Raw genomic sequence first — 17,279 nt, 5'->3', positions numbered from 1 at the left:
TTAAGTAAATATCATGTTCCATCGAAGACTTATAAATTTCCTACCATAAATATATCAAAACTTAATTTTTGATTAGTTGTATGAATTGCTAAGAACTTAATTTGAACAACTTCAAAGGCCATTTTCTCAGTGTTTCGATTTTTTTGTTCCAGATTTTCAAATAGTTGTATATCGGCCAAATACTGTCCTAAGGAGTCATGCAAACTCACTAGTTATTTTCTGCTGCACTTAGAGTCCTGAGGGTTGTAGAATTGCCTTTACTGTTACTCACAATTGAGATTCTGCACTCTATACTTTTTTGGTAACTTTCTCTAAATTCGTTGCAAGGAAGGACCTTATTGATTCAACGATTCATGCAGTGGTTGTAGAAGGCGGCAGTAAAGTCTGAAGCGTTGTCCTGCGGTGACCTTTCAGCAAACGTGTCTCTAGGGTGAAGGTCTGACTTCAGAGAGGATCCGCTCAGCTGTGAAGGACATTACCATTGCTAAACTCAAGATTTTTTTTAAATGCATTTCTGCAGGTGAACACTTAGGTTTACTTGTGCATGAAATGACAGTAATATGGAAGTCTTTAGCAATATGTTTATGATATGTGATGATTTAATAGTGTAAGAAATTACGATATGCATAGTTTATTTGACAGACATAACCCTGGCATATAGTGGACATTGAAATCAGATTTTTTGTTTACATTTTGTTTTCATTTCATATAATGTAGTTTTTATTTTATTTTACTGATTTTTGTTAAAGAAAGAGAGCAGAAGCACAGCATTTCACTGAAAAAAAGTAAAAAGACCAGTTTTTTAAAAAGGAATATTTCACCCAACAATAAAAATTGTACTCAGCTTTAGACCATCCAAGATATAGAAGTGTTTGTTTCTTATCAGAGCAGATTTGGGAAATTTAGCATTACATCACTTGCTCACCAATGGATCTTCTGCAGTGAATGGGTGCCGTCAGAATGAGAGTCCAAACAGCTAATAAAAACATCACAATAATCCGCAAGTAATCCACACAACTACAGTCCATCAGTTAACATCTTGTGAAGATAAGTTGCATGTTTGTCCAACAAACAGACTTTTTTAACTTTAAACTGTTGTTTTGGGCTTTAAAAATCAGTGAAATGTTATCAATGATTATGGACTAATATTTTGGTCAGAAACAATGGTTTAAAATTAAAATGTTTTTTTTTTTTTTTTTTTTAACAAAAATTCAGTTTCTTCACAAGACATTAACTGATGTTCTAGACTACTGTGGATTACTCATGTTTTATTGTGATGTTTTTATCAGCTGTTCTGACGGCACCCATTCACTGCAGAGGATCCACTGGTGAGCAAGTGATTTAATGCAAAATTTCTTCAAATCTGTTCTGTACAAACTCTACGTCTTAAAGAAAAATGTAGCGTTTACAGATTACATTCTGAGAAAAGGTCATTTATCATTTGTTTGCAGAAGCCACTTTTGATATTTTGTATCTAATGCCATGGCATTCAGATATTTTTAAGTCTGTTTTCATTTCTTTTCAATTGTCCTCTAACTTTCCCATTAATTTTGAAATATTGCCTCCTATTGTGTGGTGTTGTTGATTCATACTTTGTTTTTTCAAAAAAGAAGCAATATACCTCTTGTGCTCGCTCTGGCCTCGTATGAAAACAGATGGTCGTGAGATTGAAGGGGTGGAAGACACAGCGCTGTCGGTAATGAAGGTGCTCTTGCTGAGTGCACATTTCCGAAGATCTTAATAGATTCATAGTCTGTAAAAACAGTTTATCTTCAGGAACTGAAGCACTGCATTTCACGGTATTTGCCGCCTGTCTGATGACAGGGCAATGAGGGACACAATGATGGAAGATTTTCCAGCCATTGATGTTTTATGCTTTGCAGTTACAGTGGCATACGAGACATTATCTCTAGGCAGTGTTATTTCCCATAGAGAAAAATAATGACAGCAGCACTGCGTGTACCATCGCTCTGTTATGCCTTTGCCGCATGCTAGCATAAAGTCATGCCTGAATTTTGTACATAATTGTCAGTCTTCTGCCAGTTGAGGTATTGAGGTATAAACCATCCCACATGTGGAACCTATGTATTATTCACATACTGCCACTCCCCCCGATCCCTGGTATGTTTGTTTATTAAATATTTAGTTTTTTTTTTAATTATGCCTTTAGCCGAAAACGTTGTAGTGCACTTGTGAAAATGCTTCAGTTAGTTCACCCAAAAATGGAAATTCTGTCAATTTTAATTGCTTACTCATGTTGTTTCAAATCAGTAAGGCCTTTGTTCATTTTCAGAACACAAATTAAGATATTTTTGATAAAATCCAAGAGCTTTCTGATGCTGCGTCGGCTGACACATTCAAGGCCCAGAAAGGTAGTAAGCACATTGTTAAAATTAGTACAAGAATAAATAATGTGCATTAAAGTCTGCAGATTCAGTCTGGGCCTGAGTGGCAAAAAATGCATAAGCACACACTCAATCCCTCGTTTTTGCATATTGTTCAGTTGTGGTCAGGTGAGGTTACGGTCTTGGTCATGACTCTGTGTGATGGTTCTAGGAGCTTGCTTTTTAATATCAGTGTTTGTGCTGATGTTACTAGGCAGAAGGTTTTGTGTGCATGATCTTGTCATGATAAAACTGACCGCTAGCTTTGCTGTCTGTGATAAATGTGACCCTGGATCACAAAACCAGTCATAAGGGTCATTTTTTCAAAATTGAGATTTATACATCATATGAAAGCTGAATAAATAAGCTTTTCATTGATATTGTTAGGATAGGACAATAGTTGGCCGAGATACAACTATTTAAAAATCAGGAATCTGAAAATTGCCTTTATAGTTCTTCAGTATTCTTAACAATGTATATGACTAATCAAAAATTAAGTTTTCATACATTTTACAAAATATCTTCATGGAACATGATCTTTACTTAATTTCCTAATGATTTTTGCCATAAAAGTAAAATCAATAATTTTGACCCATACAGTGTATTTTTGGCTATTGCTACAAATAAACCCCAGCGACTTAAGACTGGTTTTGTGGTCCAGGGTCATAAATTTGTATGTGGAATGCAAACCTTCAGCAGAAAGCTCTTCTCTTTTAACAGTTGTGAAAGAGAAGGTGATGTTTAAAGGGCACCAGTTTAAAGGGCACCAGTGAATTGACACTATGGCTATTCAACTCAGCCTATATGCTCACTCAAGACACTTCCCCTGCACTTTTTATACCCTGAAGGTATGAATGTCACTAAAGTGGAGTAAAATGCAAAGAAACCGCTCTGGAAATAAGCTAATAAGATTAAATGCTTCTTGAAGGGAAATCTGAGCTATTATCTGAGCAATCCAAAGTGAACAGCATGAGTGTATTGGAAACAGATAGCATAAGCAACCTGCTTTGCTTTGACTTCTTAAGTGCTGTATTTTAAAATCAACCTGTACGTTTATTCTAATTCAATTTAAAGCAGAGTTGTGCCGCCCATCCAGTGCAGAACTTTGGCCTTGTTCGTTCTCATGTCACTCTGAACCACTTTTCACATTTCCTGTCGTTATTGCTGTCTAGGGCTGAGGACACTGTGGGGTGAAGGGTAAATCGGGATGACTGAATGTGGAAGGCCTAATTCCATCGTCCTCCAGAGACTCTGAGCACACAAACGCAGAAGTCCTGCTTGAAAGACAGTAACACAATACCTCTTATACTGGGAACTCATAGCAAGAACGTGGAACAGGCCAAAAAGCATGGGGGAAACTTCAGTGAATGTCAGTGACAGTTTTAAATACCTGATTAATTGGCATTTTAGTTCATATCCATTAGGAAGTGCATTTAAAGTGGTCTTAAGTAATGGTAATTTAATCAATTCAGTAGGCTGGAACCACATTTCTCATTTTTAAAAGAAATGTCGCTCAATGAGTCATATTTCACCCCTAAATAAAACGAAAGTGCTGATAAATTATATTTTGTATCGTGGGTGTAGCAGCCATTATTACCCAGTCCATTGTCACTTCGGCATGGGACTGAATCAATGTACAAGCAGTAAGAGGTAATCTATTATGGCTAGAGACTACTTAGCTTCCTTTCAACAAATAATCATCTAATTAATATTTAAGCCAATATATAAGCCAAACTAATAAGCTTATGTGTGTTCTAGTTTTAGACTGTTCCTATGTCCCTGTTTTATGTATGTTAAATGAAATCTATTTTTAGCACCATTGAAGGTGTTTTTATTTATTTATTTTTTATTTATTTATTTATTTATTTATTTATTTTTTCATTGCATGTTATTTTCAAGGCAGTTGTCAATTCTACTTTTTTCGTGCATAAAATCTTGCTCCCGGTTTCACAGACAAGGCCTAGTCCTAGACTAAAATGTAAGTCTGAGCTGTTTCAACTGAAATAAATGTGCACTGACTGATAATAAACAATATCAGTGCCTTTGCTTTTTTCAACATGGATAATACTAAGAAATGTTTATTAAGCACAAAACTGAAATTATAAAACCGATAGTTCTGGTCCTTGATTCTGATTGGTTTAGCCGCATTTGAAGCTGTTGTAAATTATTCTACAAACATACACCTTTGTTTACTTTTGTGTGCTGCTTGGCAACCACTTTGTTGCAAGGAAGACCGTTGCAAGGAAGACCATGGCTGCGTCCGAAAGCTCTAAAATGCAGCATTCCAAGGCAGGAAGGCATCAAGGCACATCCGAATTCTAATTCTAAGAATAAAGGAGGACAAAAATATATTAGTTTTACTTTTATCTTTGAACACCACATCGTCACTTGTGTTTACATCTGCCGGCATTGCAATTTATTTTCAAATAAACGACCTTTGGTTACAGTGACGCAAAGAATTGTGGGTTATCTGTAGCAGCGAAGGATACACCGAATTCCTGTGAAAGAAGGACGCATTCGAAGATCGCATTTAGAGTGTCTTACTTGCTTTTCTGAAATGAGACAGCCTCTATGACGTATGTAGCCTTCGAATGCAGCCTCCGGAGGGTGCATCCTTTGTAATGAGACACAGCTAAAAAAAGATATTCTGGTGAAATTAAACTTGTTGCTTTATAATAGATGAGATCTTGACCATTATATACTTCATGAATAGTTAAGAAAAAAAACAAAAAAAAAAACATAATAAGCAATATTGTTTGTGATAATAGTATTTTATAAAAGTGTTAATAGGGATCAAAGTAGTAGTAAATAAACATAATATTTACAATATACTACTAATAATATCGAAACAGCCTCTAATAACAATGACCTGTTCTGCAAAAATACTTGAATCAGTGCTTTCATTTTTTAAAGGGGTCATCGGATGCCCATTTCCCACAAGTTGATATGATTCTTTAGGGTCTTTAAATGTAAAGTTGACTAGGCTTTCAGACACAGCCTATAGAATACCCAAGACTTGTCACTTTATAGTTTTGAATGGGGAAAGATGCAACGCTCATTATGGCTGCAAAGCCCTGCCTTCTTAATGAAAGAGCCAATCGTTGATTAGTAAAGTCAGCTGCCGTTAGAAAACCCAGTTGCTATAGAAACAGTCAGCATTCTGAGACATGTGCTCAGTACTGCGCATGCACACTGGCTGATTTCGCCTGAAAAATATCATTACAATTTATTTGCTCTGTTTGATTTTGTAAAACCTTGCTATGTATATGGAATAACCATTTTATAAAATAAGCCCTGAGAAGCCATGGTTTACAAAATAGTAATCTTTGCAAAGTCAGCTGTTATAAATTCACTAAACCCCTCTTTATATTACAATGATTTCTGAAATAGTTTCTTTGCACAGTCCTCTCCCCTCTTTTCAAATCAGTTTAACCATATTTTGTGGACGGGTCTTGTTCTGTTTTGCCAGCTTTAGAATTAAACTTGAGATTCGTGACTTCAGTTATTCAGTAAATCCATGAGAGCTGTGACCAAAATCACAATTCATCTTGTTTCAAATGGGCTCCAGCATGAATGCGAGTGGTTTGCGCTTATTGTAGTTGATCAGCAAACACTGTGGCCTCCGCTGTGTTAGTCTGTGCCCTGATATGCCCACACAAATCAACCACTTGTGCACGTTCAGGGCATAAAGTACCCCAGGCACACACAGTAATTGTTAGCAACATAATTGACATGCCCACTCGCGGCTGGCCTGATTGTGTGTCTTGCAATTTCTTTTTTGAACGGATATCATGTCAGTGGTAATTAATTATTACCATGGTATATTTATAAAAAGTATGTGGTATTACTATCGCACATCACTATGCCCTAATACAACAAAAGTACTTTTTCCAGTAGAAAAAGAAAGCTTTTTCAATAGAGATGATGTACAGATTTAATCAGAAGCTGTAGTAGTGTGTCCTACATAACAATGCTTATGGTGAAAATGTATTTTTAGAATCCACTGTGGCTTCTGTTTCATAATTCAATGTTCTTCAAGTGTAATTGTTTTCAGAAACAATAGAGCAGTAATGTTATTTTAGATAGTAAAAATATTTCAGATTTTCACATTTTTCTTTACTTTGGATCAAAAAAATGGAGGCTTGGTGAGCAGAAGACACTTCTTTAAAAAAAAACATTAAAAAAACTTTTGACTGGTAGTGTACATTTTACTGTTACTACAATAATTCATTATAGTATAGCATGAATACTGTAATAAAAAAGTGCAAATTGAATTATTAGTGTACTGTGACACTGGTTTTGAAAGCACTAACAGATTGCACTGTTCTTTTGTTTTGTCTACTTTAAAATAATTACTCTGTTGAAACTGGGTCAGGAACTTGTGCCAAATTCAGCATTCAGGCAACTTTTGAAATATACACATGGCAGGAACAAACCCCGTCCTCCATCTTTCTTATTCTTTATTTCTTGCCCATTCCTATTTATATTTATTGCACTTTGGTAAAGATAGTCTCCGTGCCATTTGTAATGAATGATAAAGCACAGAGTTCTTTGTCTTTCTCTCTCTGTCTCTGTCATTATCTTTGCTTATAATAATATGTCAGTTTTTGTACCTCATAGCTCTTGTCATCCTTTCTTGCAAGGTCGCCTACAATGATCTTTTCAGACTGGAAGAAATGCCTGTCTGGTATTTTCATTATCTAACTCACCTTCTTAGTTGTTGTGGTCATAAGAATTTTTGTGCACTGATGAAGCTTTCTTTTCAACCCACACTCATCTGAAAAATGCTTTAAAATGATATGTTACTTCTTTTATGTTTTGTGACACTAAAATGTCCAGTGAGTGGCATTAAAAGCATGTTTTATTTTCCTTGAAAAAGATAAATGTAAACTTTGGCTAAGTTGCGTTAAAAGTTTAATACTCTATTGTGTGTGATTTTAGCTTGTTTCGCTACGAATCTTTGAATTTTTTTTATTAAGTGTCAGCACACACAGCACTCATACCCAAGTGCTCCCCATTGCCAGTGCAGTGTTTTACCAGGTTCACTATCAAGCAAGTTCACTTAAATATTTCATAGAGGCCATACGTACACATATATACATACACATACAGTACTGTGCAAAAGTCTTAGGCCACTAGTATTTTCACCAGCTAAAAAATGGTTTAAAGTAAGTTATTTCTATCTTTTGCTGTAGTGTGTCAGTAGGAAACATCAGTTTACATTTCCAAACATTCTGTTTGCCATTAATTGTAATAATCTAGTGAGATTTTTGTTTGCACAGGCAGTCTGACAACAGCCAGTGCTCCACACTGAAATCTGATCTCACCATCATCCAGTCTGTCTCTGGAATGACATGAAGAAACAGAATAACTGAAACAGACTAAATCCAGAAGAACTGTTCCAACATCTCCAAGATGTTTCAAATAACCTACCTGCAAAGCTACCTGAAAAACTCTGCACAAGTGCACCTAGGGCAAAAGCTACTTTAAATGCAAAGGATGGTCACATCAATTGCTGATTTATTTTAGTTAATAGAAGTTCATTGATAAAGAAAATCTATTTATGACATCGTTTTTGACAGCATCCTCATTTTATGTGCCTAACTGTCTAAAAATTTTAACAGTACGGTAGCTTTGTAGGTGTAGGTCTCTTAAAGCATCTTGGAGATGTTGCCACAGTTCTTCTGGATTTAGTCTGTCTCCGTTTTTTCTGTTTCTTAAGACAGACTGGATTGAATGATGGAGAGATCAGATCTCTGTTTGCACAAGGAGTCTGACAACAGCCTGTGCTCCATACAAAAATCTCACTGGATTATTACAATTAATGGCAAAATGAATGTTTAGAAATGTAAACTGATATTTCCTACTGACACATTACAGCAAAAGACTGACTTTAACTGACTTTAAACCATTTTTTAGCTGATGAAAATACTAGTGGTCTAAGACTCTTGCACAGTACTGTACATACATATTTAAACATATTTGTTTAAAAGAAATCATGCTTTGTGGTAAATATTGGTGTTTTACCGCCACTAATGTTAATTTCAGCTGGAATCTGCACTGAATTTTATGTATAAGTACATTTTTAGAGGCATTGAAAGTTGAAGCCTGTAACTGTTTGAATTTTCTATATTTCTGCATAAATATGACCCAAAACATAATAAGATTTTCCTGAAAGTGGAACCCAATCAAACTACTGAAAAAATATTTTCTTTGTCATTTATTTATTGAGAAAAATGGTCTAGTGTTTCATATCTATGCATTGCAAAAGTATGTGAATCTCTAGGATTAGCATTTAATTTGAAGGTGAAATTCTTCATCTGTTTATCTGTTCTGAGGCGTTTTCATTAAGTGGAATGACTAGTGTCAGTGTGTGCCCTGTTTTATTTGAAGAACAGTGGTCAAAGTTTGATCATGTTTGTGCAAGTGAATCATGGCATGAACAAAGGAGATCTCTGAAGACCTCAGAAAAAGAGTTGCTGTTGCTCATCAGGCTGGAAAAGGTTACAAAACCATTTCTAAAAAATATGGACTCCACAAATCCACAGTCAGACAGACTGTGTATAAATGGAGGAAATTCAAGACTGCTGTTACCCTCTCCAAGAGCGGTCCACCAACAAAGATCACCACAAACGCAAGACTTGTTCAAGCCACGAGGTTGCATCTAAAGGCTTTTCTCACATAGGCTAATGTTAATGTTATTGTTCATGAGTCCACCACAAGGAGAACCACAACCATGGTGTACATGGCGGATAAAGCCAGTGCTCTCCAAAAAGAACATTGCTGCCCATCTGCAGTTTGATAAAGATCATATGGACAAGCCAGATGACTAAGTTCTGTGAGAGAAAGTTCTGTGGATGGATGAAACCAAAATAGGACTTTTTGTTTTAAATGAGAACTGTCATGTTTGGAGAAAGGAAAACACTGCATTCCAGCATAAGAACCTTATCCCATCTGTGTAATATGGTGGTGATAGTATCATGGTTTGGACCTGCTTTGCTGCATCTGGGCAAGGATGGCTTGCCGTCATTGATGGAACAATGAATTCTGAATTATACCAGTAAATTCTAAAGGAAAATGTCAGGACATCTGTGCGAGAACTGAGACAGAAGAAAGTGGGTCATGCAGCAAGACAACGACCCCAAGCATACAAGTCGTTTTACCAAAGGATGGTTAAAGCAGAACAAAGTAAATGTTTTGGAATGGCCAAGCGAAAATCTGGACCTTCATCCAATTGAAATATTGTGGAAGGATCTCAAGCAAGCAGTTCAGAAGAGGAAACCCAAACATCACAGAGCTGCAGCGGTTCTGTACAGAGGAATGGGCTAAAATTCCTACAAGCCATTGTGCAGGACTGATGATCAGTTACAAGAAACTTTACCTGCGGTTATTGATGCAAAAGGGGGTCACACCAGACACTGAAAGCAAAGATTCACATACTTTTGCAATGCACAGATATGTAACACTGGATTATTTTTCTCAAACAATAAATTACAGAGCATGTATTTTTGTCTCATTTGTTTGATTTGGTTCTCTTTGTCTACTTTCAGGACATCAGGATTTTTTTTTGACTACGAACAGTTTTGTATGTTTTTTTCCCTGTCTTCTCTAAGGAATTCTAGTAGGGCTGCCCCCTAATGGTCGACTAACTGTTAGTCGACAATAAGAGGCTTGGCCGACCAAAATTTTGTTAGTCGCTTAGTAGCAGGAAAAAAAAAACTCCACAGGAAGTGGCAAAGTCACACAGTCCATAACTGACAAATCGTTAACGGCTGGTCTATGTGGTAGTATAGTACATCGGGCAGGACATCCAAACGCTCGCCTATCATTCATCATCCTCAAAAATGGCTTTAGTCTGAAAGATGTATGTAGTAGCAACTTTACACGGCAGCTCAATCTAATGTTAACCTAGAAAAATGTGCACTGTTTGCATTTAGTGTGTGTGCGGAGTGTGAAAGTTGAATAGTAGCGCGCTCCCTGCATGACAGATGGAGGTGCCGGTGCGGTCACTTGCTACTAAAATACTCTGTCATTTTTGTTCATACACATAAGAGTAATACATCTTTCGAATCTGTAAAGACTCTGTGTATTCGTGCAGACTCACAAAAACGACAAAACATTGCGCTTTTGTAAAATAAGGAAAGCAAACGTGCTTTCTGCTGCCTCGGTCTCTGCCTTACAGACATGAAATATATATAGAGAGTGAAATGTCTACTTTTAAATGAACCAATTCAAATGTGTAATCCACAACTCATATGTAATCCATATGAGACATGCGTACAGGCGCATCACTACAGTAGAGTCAGTGTTGCTGTCTTCATCTCTTAAGCTGAAAATAAAGAAAGCACTAGTTAATCAATAAATTATTAAAATGTTAATGCAGTCTCCGTGCTGTTTGTCTCTGACACATTCATAATTATTATATCTGCCGGTGTGCTGTTGCAAGCTTTTTTTGCATGCGCTTGAGCGTGCGTTAGGTTATGTCGCCTCTGGCTTGCTTAGTTGGGGACACTTTCTCTTAACACAATATTGCATTTTATTTTATTGTTTTTGATTAACTACCTTTACCTATAATGTGAGTGTTTAATGTTGCCTTTGGCATTGTTGATGTACTGTTTCCTATTTAATACTGTACAGCCGCCTTGTCACAATTCTGTATTGTTAAAGGCGGTATATAAATAAAGGTGACTTGACTTGACTTGACTTGACATGTAGGCAATTAAAGGCTTATTATGATTTATAGGGTTTATTAATAAACGTGCTACTAACAGTTGACTAATGCTTAAAATGAATGACTACTAGTCGACCAGAAAAATCTTTAGTTGAGGGCAGCCGTAAATTCTAGTATAGACAGATTTAATTTGCATGCCATGAATCAAAGATGGCAGCCTCCAGGTTGCGTACTTCTGGCATTACATACGGCGGCTGAGCAGCTGCCTTTGAGATGAATGGGACTACTCTTGTCATAGAAATATGGTAAAAGTGAAGTACTAAACAGTGTTTAGACATTAGCTACAGCTGTTGTAATTTGCAGAACAGCTTGCCAGCATACAGTAAAGTACAGCAAAAAAACAAAGGCAAAAAGTGATTTATTGGTGAATTTAAAAGCGTCTTACTTTTGCAATCCTAAACACTCATAAATAAACACTTTTATTCTTTCAGTGCACAGACTTCACTTATCCGCTGGGTCTTAAACTTGTCAGTTTACACAGCTGGCTACAATTTCTTGTTCTTTGCAACGAGGCCAAACAAAACAACCCCCCAAATAGATTATCTGCCAGACAGAGGGGTGGAGGATGGGGTGACGTGTCCCCTCAAGTCATAATGACTGCTTTGCCTAGTATAGAAATCTGGAAACAAGTGTTGGCTGGCATTTTAAATTGCCCTGAGAAAGGCTTGTGTGCGAGTCTGATATATTAAATGCAATATCCTAAAGATCAAGGCAGCATCTGTCCTCAATAACAACACAAATAACATATGACAAGGAATCATATCTCACACAACATTTTCATTGATATTATAAACATGTACGTCACATCTTTAAGATTTAGATCTTGTTCAGGAGGACACACAATAGTGGGTGAGGCGATATTGGATAATAATGCTGTTGCTGATAAATCATAGTGATTGTAGTGAGTCAAATCTAAAATATTGTATTTTTTTTCTTTTGTATTGCATATGCCCTGAAGACACAGTATAAATTAATTCTTGAAACAGAGGGAACAGCCTGTGCTTCTGCTGAAAAATGTTTTACATGAATGAATTACTCCTATGAATTCTCATATGATATTGTTCCAGAAAAACGGTGTTGATTTTGGATTCTGATTGGCCAGTGGATTGATTTGCTGATTATAAAAACCTAAATAAATAATTATGAATGAGTTATGAATTTATTCTCTTTAGTAACGTAAAGTGTTCAGTCCAGCCTCTCAGTTAATGAAAAAACTAATTTAGTTTCATTATCTTAAAGTAGCAGTCTAAGTCATCAATAATAACAAAGAAATAGTTAATAAATAACAATAAATGTGTATGTGGGGTTTTAGGTGGTCTGCAATTTTTTCATTGGGGTTAAAGTTGTCCTCCACTAGGAAAAATTTGAAAACCAGTGCTTTAGAGCAATCAAAAAAAGGTGACATCAGTTAATGTGCAATACTTTAGACGGCGTGTCAAAGTATGGGTTTGTTCCAGTAATGATGTTTCTGTGTATGTGTGTGTTTTGAGTGTGTTTGTGCAGTAAAAACTAGATGCCAGATGTAGGCCATGATAAGAAGGTACTGTCATCAAGCTGACAATGACTTTCAAGATAAAATTTGAGTAGGCTTTAAGCTGATGTGCATAATTGTTTAGAGGAAATCTAATTTTAAAGGGGCCATATGATGCTGAATCAAATTTTCATTGATCTTTTGTACTTGATGTACTGTGAAAACATACTATAACTTTTAGTTTATTGTAACTAAACTGCAAAATGACTTTCCAAGTCACATAATAAATAATAGCAACAATTATGCATCCATAAGATTAGCTGTTTTGATCAGTGGACCCTTTTCAAGTTTTCAGGGCTGTCAGAAGCAGAAGTCGGTGGTGCACAGAAATTACAGATATTTTAGTTCCCATTTGCTCCAAAAGAAAAAGAAAACATCCATCATAACATTTCCAAAAGAGAAAAAAACAGAGAGAGATTTATTAATGTTTGCCAGAAGAGAAAAAGATTTCAAATTTACCGTCACTCCCTCAGCTGTAAAAACACTCACATAGCAGTGATAACTGGTAATCTATCATTTAATGCCAAGGTAAGAGTAGTGTTATAAATTAACATTAATTTAAAAAAAAACAAACAAAAAAAAAACTTTGCCACATTTAAGATGTTAAAAATGGTGGAAATGCATCATCACTGTCTGTGAAAGGAGTCCATGAAAGATGTATGGACTCATTTCAGGAGTGTCTATTTATACTAAGTGCAAATAGCAACCCATGGCTCATGAAAATACGTGTCTCTATATACATTTCTGCAACACTGTAGTTATGTACACCATACTGGACCTTTTGCAGCAGTGAAATGTCCAGAGAGTGGCGCTAAAACAGATGTTCAATAGTGACCGTGGCACATTTTTATTACGCTGCTTGAGGTACATATTGCAGCTGTTCAGAATTCAAATATCCAGGGAGTGTCGCTAAAGGTAAATGCTCTATTGTCTTGGAAATATTACCTACACAAAACCCAAGCCTAAACCTAAACGATAGCGTTAACGATGCAAAAGTGATATAGAAATTAGGGCAAAACGAGCAAACCTACTAAATTAGAAAACTAATGCGTGTGAAGCTATATATATGTGACGAGAACATTCAAAAGTATCAGTTTTCAAATCATGGAGGATGTTAAAATTGTTTTTGAGTTGTAACATAATGTTCTGCAAGTAACTGTTAGAAAATTAGCCTTTATTAATCCAAACTCTGTACCTGTAAATCATTCTTTGCGTAAAAAGGAATAAAAGTTGTCAAAGTTTTACTGCCTCTACACTGTAAAAAACAATTTGTTGAGTCAACTTAAAATAATTTGTTACCTGGCTTAATTCAACTTGAAATGTTAAATTATACTAAGTGACAGCTTAGATATTTGAGTTGATTCAACTTAAAATTTTAAGGCAGCTGGGTTACTTACCCATCTGTTAAGTTTAGCAAACACAAATATCTAAGTTGTTACTTAGTACATCTCAAGTTGACTAAACTTATTTGAGTTGACTGAACTTAAAACTTTAAGGCAGCAGGGTAACAAATTATTTTAAGCTGACTTAACAAATTGTGTTTTTTATTTTTTACAGTGTAGTGTTCATTTCAACTGGAAACTACAGTGATTTGCACATATAGGTGTGTTTTATCAGTTTTGCAGAAATGCCTTGTTGGCAGAGGCTATTTGCACTAACTCCACCACCAACATGTAGTTAAACATTACAAAAAATGCCTGTTGAACAGTGGATCTAGTGGTGTAAGTGGTAAAGCACATAGCACTGGCTTTTTGGTGCAATTGACCCAAGTTTGAATCCGCCTTTTACCATACGCATTCTTCTCCCTTTTCACATCAAAAGTCATACCAGAAAGCAATTTATTTTCAATAAAATGAAGAAAACAATTGAAAAATTAAAAATAAAGTGCCTCGTGGGTATTTATTGGTTAGGAGTAGGGGTAGGGGTAGGTGTAGGTGTAGGGAGGCCTTTATTGTCCCAATAAGGCAGGATCCATTTAAGAATTTTAATAAAAATGATCATTTATTGTATACTGTTTTATAATGTACTACAATACTGAGGTGCAAATATCTGCCACTTGCACTAAGTGCAAGTATTATTGCAAAGAAAATACTGATATTTTAACATAGTGTAAGTAGAATGCATCACTATTTGGACTTAGTGTAAATAGCATATCACTAAGAAAACACTGCTATTTTCACTTACTGTTAATAGAATCCATTGCTATTTGCACTTAATATAAATATAATTTATTGCTAAGAAAATATGCTATTTTTACTTATTGTAAATAGTATCTATCACTAGATTGTAGACTCTGAATAAACTCCCACTGCTATGATTGGCTAAGACTTGTGTATCCTTCATAGATGGACGCATAAATACTCAGTACATATCAAGCGATCTGTAATAACAGACAAAGCAATAGTGACCACATAATAAAAACAGCACGTGTGTTGACATTACTGTCGGATCCAATATAGACTGCACAGCATCGTCTTTTAGTTTCAGTCTTTCTGAAAATCCTGTGTCGAATTGTGCCTTGTTGGTAAACGAATCCACGGTAAAATGAAGTGAACAAAGGACCAAGTTCAACATCAGTGACATGGTCTGGAACTTAATTAAAAAAGTTCATCCACTCTTTCCTAATGGTGGGACTGGAAGGAAGGCAATGCAAAGAATGTTGGCACTGCACAGTGTCTTCTTGCATTCAGAGCCATCTTTATCATTTTGTTTCTGCATACATCTGCCATTGCCTTTCTCTTTACGCTACACTCTTAAAAATAAAGATGCTTCATGCCATAGATGAACCTTTTTTGTCTAAACAGTTCCATAAAGAACCTTTAACATCTGAAGGTTCTTCAGATTATAAAGAGGTAAGAAAGAGATGGTTCTTCAAAGAACCTTTGACTGAATGTTTTTTTGTGGAACCAAAAATTGTTCTTCTATGGCATCGCTGCGAAGAACCTTGTAAAGCACCTTTGTTTTTAAGAATGTATGTGCGCAAATCGGTGGGCGGAGCTAAACAGGCAGTGATGTAGAAGGAGGTATTGATCATCTTCTGTGGAGGCGGAGTTTAGCTACACTATTACATCATAGAGTGGCACATTCCACAGTTCTGAAACTTACAGGATGTTTTTATAGTACAATGACCTCTTAGATGTCAAAAAAATCAAGGGAATTTTGGTTTCTCAGTTCATGACCCCTTTAATCTAAAATGAAAATCTTTGCCAGCTCTCTGATATGCTACTTCCTTTTTTCATATAGAGCTACTTAAACCTTTTAGACAGATATGCAACTTTAATAACAGGAAAGTTAATAAAACTCTGTCATTTCACCGTCCCCTTTGAATACTTGACACTCTAAATCACAGAATTCCGGATTTCCTTACTAGCCGAAAATGAACCCCTAGTGAGTGTAAATGTGTTGGTAGTCTATGACGGCAGCTCGAGATGCCTGCAGCAAAGGTCTTCACAGGTCAACATCTGGAGCAGATTATCATAGCAATGCTTCTGATTGGAGCTTCACCGGAGAGGGTTGTTGGGAAGTGGGAAGCTGTCCCTCATCAACAGTCACTCTTACACTCCTGCTTTATCTCTTGCACTCTCACTTTCTTCCTCACGTATTTGTCATTCTGTCTTTCCCTCTCTATCCTGATAGCACAGCGCACTCACACGCAGAGGCTGAAAGTGTCAAAGAGACATCTCAGGCACTCCCAGCACTCAAGGCTCACTGTAATTTATTTGATTTACACAAGACTCTTTGAACCGCCATATTTCACTCTCTGTGGGTTTGCTAGAGAACAAGACACCCTTGAAATCATGGATATACTATAAGAGCAATTCGCTAGTTACAAGTGACATGTTTCTTTTTTTTGTATAACAGTGTTAAGAAATGTATAGTAATTTATAGTTTTGACTTTACTATTATTTTAAAATGTGATAGTACTAACATTTAATAAAGAGTATGTGTGTCCTGACTGTTGACTCCCAGTGAAAAGTTAGGTCCCAAAAAAAAAGTTAAACTCCAAACTGAAATAAAACACCTCAGTATCTGTTTACAACAACTGCACAGACTGAGATTAGCCACCATGATTCTAGATAATCCTCTAGATATTTTAAATGAATGTCTTTTTATGAAATCAAAATGGGATTTAAACCGCATAGCATGTCATGCTCAACAGCACAGCAAGGTATCAAGTATCTTACCAAGCACCAAAACAAACCACATAAAGTTGAGAATCAATCACATTGCAAGTGAGATGAGACCTTGAGATGGTTTCTCAAGAAGATCATATTCATTTCACTGTTTTTAATTGTGGAGCTATTATTTATAATGTACTTAAATCAAGAAACAGATGTACTTTAATATCTCAATTGGATCTCAATATTACACTGACTGTTTTATTTGGAGTGAGATCTTTGAAATGCATGTGTTTGTTCTTCTATTAAATGATTTCAGACTTGCTTTATCGATGAGGTGTTATTTTACTGTCTATAGCCAGTGTACAGTTATTGAAACAGAATTACACCAAAAGATGTTTCATAGCTTACAGTATGTAGATATATCGTCGGAATTATTAATGAGCGTTGTATTGTTTTGTGAAACACTGGCTGCTTCTTCTTTTGAAATATGGGACAGGTTTTCATAAACCATG

The sequence above is a fragment of the Labeo rohita genome, chromosome 7 (genome assembly GCF_022985175.1).
Source record: "Labeo rohita strain BAU-BD-2019 chromosome 7, IGBB_LRoh.1.0, whole genome shotgun sequence".
Classification (NCBI taxonomy): domain Eukaryota; kingdom Metazoa; phylum Chordata; class Actinopteri; order Cypriniformes; family Cyprinidae; genus Labeo; species Labeo rohita.
The sequence above is the reverse complement of the archived record's forward strand: the minus strand, read 5'-3'. Positions refer to the sequence as shown.